Source organism: Octopus bimaculoides, chromosome 4 (assembly GCF_001194135.2).
Source record: "Octopus bimaculoides isolate UCB-OBI-ISO-001 chromosome 4, ASM119413v2, whole genome shotgun sequence".
NCBI classification, from domain to species: Eukaryota; Metazoa; Mollusca; class Cephalopoda; order Octopoda; family Octopodidae; genus Octopus; species Octopus bimaculoides.
The window spans coordinates 146375967-146382297 of NC_068984.1; the positions used below are offsets into that span (position 1 = coordinate 146375967).

The following is a 6331-nucleotide window of genomic DNA, read 5'->3' on the forward strand; positions in this document are numbered from 1 at the left end:
ACACACACACACACACACACACACACACACACACACACACACACACACACACACACACACACACACATGTGAAAGAGGCTTCCACACAGTTTCCATCTACCAAATTCACTCACAGGGATATAGTAGAAGACACTTGTCCAAGTTTCTGCACTGTGGGACTGAACCCCAAACCTATTGGGTGGCAAGGCAAACGTCTTAACCACACAGCGAAGCTTGCACCCATTATGTTGGCAAGGTTTAATTAAAGTCTTGGTTAATGACATTAATCTCCTAAGTATATGTTAATTCACAATTAAATATTAAATAACTACAAAAGACAGAGAAAGTCAATAAGCATTTTGGTAATTCCATCGTGCAACTTAAGTGTCTGTATTATGAAACAGCAAATTAACAAAAACAACGTTAACTCTTAACATTGTTGCTTAATTTCATTGATAATTACACTAAGTAAATACCCTGTGTAATTACATGAGTAATTAAGCAATTGCTTCAACAAACATTGCAACTGCTGCAAAAAGAAAAAAATTATCTTCTCAGGTTTAAAAACTTTTCCAAACAATATTAGATTGAATAAGGGCCTCAAGCAGGCAGAATCATTAGCACACCTGGCGAAATGCTTAGTGGTATTTTGTCTGTCTTTATGTTCTGAGTTCAAATTCTGCCGAGGCCAACTTTGCCTTTCGTCTTTTTGGGCTTGATAAATAAGTACCAGTTGTGTACTGGGGTTGATCTAATCGACTGGCCCCCTCTCCCAAAATTTCGGACCTTATGCTTAGAGTAGAAGTGAATATTAGATTGAATAAGGGCAGTGAGCTGGCAGAATGGTTAGCACACTGGGCGAAATGCTTAGCGGTATTTCGTCTGCCGTTACGTTCTGAGTTCAAATTCAGCTGAGGTTGAATTTACATTTCCTCCTATCGGGGTTGATTAAACAAGTACCAGTTATACACTGGGGTCGATGCAATCGACTTAATCCCTTTGGCTGTCCCCTCTATGTTTAGCTCCTTGTGAGCAATTAAGAAATAAATATTAGATTGAATAATCAGAAACGACAATGAAACTGGGTCTTGTGAGTTTATCAGATGCAAAAGAAAGAAAAAAGAAGAAAAAGAAAAAGGTAGAAGTGCCAAAGGTGTTCAAATTTAGAGCCTTTTTCCAATTTAGGACAGTATCTGTTATCCGTAGGGTGATGGGGGTGGTGATGTGTGTCTATCTTTTACTGGCTTCAGTCATTGGACTGCGGCCATGCTGGGGCATAACCTTGAAGAAATTTTAATTGAATGAATTCACCTCAGTACTTAGCTTTTCTTTTTTAAATCTCACATTTATTCTATTGGCTTCTTCTGCTGAACTGCTAAGTTACAGCGACATAAATGGACCAACACCAGTTGTGAAGCAGCAGTGGAGGACAGACACAAATACACACACACTTATATACGTATATATAACAGGCTTCTTTCAGTTTCTGTCTACCAAATCCACACAAAAGGCATTGGTTGGCCTGAGGCTAGAGTAGAAGACACTTGCCCAAGGTGCCACACAGTGAGACTGAACCTGGAACCCTGGGAAACAAGCCTCTTACCATACAGCTACACCTGCACCTATGGATGTGCATGAATAGATCCTCCTCAGTTAATGGTCATTTTCCATATTGGCTTGGGCTGGATGACTGGACAAGATCTGATACACCAGAGGGCAGCACCAAGCTCTAGTATCAGCTTCGGCAGGTTTTCTATGGCTGGTGCCTTTCCTAATGCCAATCACCAACCAGACACCATATACGTGTTTCAGCCACTGGACAATGGCTCATCCCCAGTACTTATTTATTACTTATTTCATAGTTTTCTTTTGCTGAACTGCTAAGTCACAATCTGTAAATTGTCAAGTAAAGGAAAGAACAAAGTCCACCAAATAAATAATTCTTTCTAAGAAAAGGACAAGGCCTGACATTTGGAGGAGGGAGCAATCGATTCCATTGACCCTAGTACTTGATTAGCCCTTTATTTTACTGACCTTGAAAGAATGGCAAAGCTGACATTGTTGGGACTTGAACCTCTGAACATAAAGAGCCGAAAGCAATACCGCCGAGTGTTTTTTTTTCCCCAATGCTTTTGATTCTGTCAGTTCAACACCAAATGAACAAAACAAGTAAAATAAAGGGAGAAATGGCTCACCTTTTTGCAAAGTTCAAGTTATCCGTGCACGCTTACAAAATTCAGAACCGGTTTGGACAGCTTTTATCTCTCACTTGTAGTGTCTTCATATTCTATCGAATGATGAAAAGAAATACTTTTATCACAGATAAACAATGATTTGAATGTATTCGACAGGCAACTAAACAAGAAAAACTAGTCTATTCATAAACAATGCACACAGTTTTGGTGCAGGCATGACCATGTAGCTGACAAGTTCACTTTACAACCACATAACCTCAGGTTCCATACCACTGCACAGCATCCTTGGGCAAGTGTCTTCTACTATAGCTCCAAGCCAGCTAATGTGTTGTGAGTGAATTTGGTAGACAGAAACTATATGAAGTCTTGTGTGTGTGTGTGTGTGTGTGTGTGTGTGTGTGTGTGTATATATACACACACATAGTATATGAAGGTGAGTGTTGTATTTTTTTTGCATGTATATGTAAGTGGTACTTGCTCTCTCTCTCTCTCTCTCTCACACACACACACAATCTTTCATATGCACGTACATAAATACATATGCATACATCTTTTTTGTATGTATGTGTGCATTTGAGAGAGAGCGTGACTGACTGTATTTCCTCATCACATATATAGAGAAATGGATGTCTTTTAGTGAAATTGTTTTGGTTGTGGCTTGTTTTAATATAATAATTGTGTACGTGTTCATAAATGTTTGTCTGAGTAGAATTCTACGCATGTGTGAAACATCAGATAAAAATGAAATATTAGAAGCAAATCAAACTTTGCCCCAAAATGAACTCAAAATAGTATGATCTGACCTCATTTCCGAGGTTATTTTAGTAGTAAAAAAGAGTTGTGCCAAAAACATAGTTTATTTGGTGGCCTATATATATATATATATATATATATATATATATATAGATATAGATGATGAGCGGCTTTCTTTATTACAGTACAAATGTGACTAATTCAGAGAAACATGACTTTCATTATTCACACATCGTCATTCTCATAATATAACATTTTATAATTTTAGTTCAAATTGAAAGTGTGAAACTATTTTCACTTTCTAATGAAATCTGGTCATTCTAGAGCAGTGTCTTTCAAATAATTACAGCTGGTTGTTGAGATGACGTAGAAAATATGTAAATGAAAAGAAAGTTTACTTGGTAGACGAATGATTACCAAATCTTTTTGATACTCCATACGTCAAAATCGGCAGCTCGGATTCTGAATGCATAAGGAACATACGCACACACACTCATTTATATATATATATATATATATATATAACAATTAGAAAATGGAGGATAATATACTGAACCCAACTACTTGCAGACGGTGTATCCCGTTGAATTCATTAATTTAATTCATAGCAAAAGTGACAAAAAAGGAAAGAAAAAGAAAGAAAGAACCAAAGCACAGGTGTTCATGGCAGACTATGTTATTTTGCCAACCTGGTTTACATATAGAAGTACAAAGTACATAAGGAATTAGAGGATGAACAGAAGTTTAATCTTACAGCTGTTTCGGCCTAGTTTTAGCAAGCCCCATTCTATCCGAATATTCCTTTCCGGAGTGATTATCGATTGACATTTTGAAATGGGGTTACATGCCCGAACCGCTAGGCCTCTTCAGAGATTCACAAAGGGTTTCATACAAATGTAGAGCAAGAGGTAAAAACAGAGGTGTGGTAGAGACCAGAAGAAAAACAACAGCAAAAATAAGATAGAAATAAAAATAAAAAATAGAATTAAAATCAAAATTAAAATAAAAATAAAAACAAAAATAAAAATAAGGGTACAGCAGGAAAAAAAAAAAATAATAAAGAATACATAAATGAAAAATGAAGGTATAGCATGTGGGACATGCAAAAATATAAAAAAGATATATGTCAAAAAACCCTTAAAAATACAAGGCACAGAAAGAGCCAACAAACAATATAGATAGGTAGCTATAGACAACATACATACACACAAGAGTTAAGGAGCAGTGTAGATAAGATCCGGGCTACTTATGTTTCATAGCAAATGGAACCCCAGAAGTGGTAAATATCTAAGTAAGGTGTATACTGCAGGCCAAGGATATCATATTCATTTAATCAAGATATCCTTGGCCTGAAGAGTGGCCTGTGCTATACACCTTGCTTGGATATTTACCACTTCTGAGGTTCCGATCGCTAGGAAACATATGTAGTGCAGATCTTATCTCCTCCATTCTTATTCGCACACCCGGCAACCATGGTCACCTACCATGAAATATAAAAAGAACTTTCTTCAGCTTATTGTTCTTTGACATGGAAAAAAATCCACAACCTTCCGTCTCAATAAACCACTATTGTTCCTGAAAATTGTTTTTTATATTTACTACAGATTGCTTGAAGCTAACTTTCTTCCTACATCTTGATCCCTGGATCTTACGTCATATATATATATATATAGTATGTATGTATTTATGTGTGTGTGTGTGTGTGTACTTGTTTAGAATTAACCATTTGCTTTTAGATTTTGTTAATTAGTGAATATTCAAGAGAAATTACATAACGCCTAATTAATCTCAAAGAGGCAAATTTATTCAAAATAAAAAAAAAAATGCATATTTAGTCTTGTTTCCAAATTCTCCTTTTGTCTGACTCATCAGGGTTTCCCTGAACTAAGCACATTTTACCATTCCACACTCTTATACACCCATATGTATGTATATATATATATAAATATATATTTATCAACAGGACTGTTTTTTCAACACATTTTATCCAAACAGAACCATTGAATCACTGCTCTGCATTAGAAACGATTTTTTAAACCATTCAAAGAACTAGCTGGAGTAGAAACATGTTGTGTAAAGTTCAGATTTGTTTTTAATTCAGACATTACAGATGGGAAATAAAGGAAGCATTTTCAAAGACATTATTCAAAAATTGTGAAGAAGACAGAAATATTTCCATGTCTCAATGACATGTTTAAGTTAAAACAGGAAATAAAATAAAGAAAAGAGTCTGATGAATTTGTCAGTGAAAAAAAGGCTAAAGAAATAAAACAAACATTTACACCTGCTACATAATAGTTTAAGTTTAAATACACACACATGCACACACACACACACACACACACATGTATATGCATACACACACATACATTAAATACATTCTGAATGAGAGAGGAGAGAAAGGAGGGGAAGGAGAAATAACTTGAAACAACAACATTAACTGTAATATTTGTTTGTTTTGATTAGGCACAAGGCCAATATCTGAAGGGAAGGGAGAAGAGTGAATGGAATCGGTCTCTGCATATTATTGGCATTGGATGTTATTGACCGATGAGGAATGAAAGGACAAACTATCTTGGGTTGGACAGGAATTCAAAATGAAATGATACGGAAGACAAGACCGAGAACAGCATCCGGTGACGGTGGTGAGGCTTGCAGCTTGGGGAACTTAGGAGTTTGGAAATGTATGGAGTTTAGAGGAGTATGGGGTCTCCATTACTCCCAGGTCTGTGACAAACTTCCATATAGTTTCTATCTACCAAATCCACTCAGAAGGCATCGGTCAGCTTGGAGACACACACACACACACACACACACACACAACCACCTGGAAGGCCTCCACTCAGATGGATTGACAATGTAAAGAGAATAATGGGACTGCAGTGGAAGAGGGCAAGATCAAGAATGGAATGGATGAAATACTGTGGTCATTGGATTCAAAACAACATCTAACAGTCTGGCCACTCAAGACAAAGTGATACATATATATATATTTAAAATTATCATCACCATTTGTAGCCAAATACCCTTCTTCTTGCTCATCCTCACCCGTTTCTAAGCAAGGTAATATCTCCCAACGGCCAGACATGTTTTTCACAGAAGACTACAAATGAAGTACACTGCTTGTATGGAGGTGATGTTCATTTACAACCATCACACGATACCAAGGTAAGGGCACATTCACACATACACACGTATGTGTGAATGTAAGTGTTGTTATAGGTGTTTGTCCTCCACCCCCATCACTTAACAACCAGTGTTGGATGGATTACACAAGGAGTATGGGGGGGAGGTGATGGAGGGAATTCCAAAAGAGTGGCATCAAGCAGCAACATTAAACTAATAGAAATAAAAGGGGTGTGTGTGTGTGTGTGTGTGTGTGTGTGTGTGTGTGTGTGTGTGTG

At 36.8% G+C, this 6331-nt stretch overlaps 1 protein-coding gene across 5 annotated transcripts in view; it reads right to left on the bottom strand.

The window, feature by feature from the left end:
• Positions 1-6331, bottom strand: part of LOC106884256 (rho GTPase-activating protein 18) — a 128540-nt gene that overhangs the window by 75689 nt on the left and 46520 nt on the right. For 4 of the 5 annotated variants that reach the window (XM_052967604.1, XM_014935535.2, XM_014935534.2 and 1 more), the window contains one exon: positions 2175-2266. The exons of the other annotated variant lie outside the window; for it this stretch is intronic. The gene's annotated coding sequence lies outside the window, so the exon portion shown is untranslated. The remainder of the gene's footprint in view (positions 1-2174; positions 2267-6331) is intronic. 5 annotated transcript variants of the gene reach the window in all.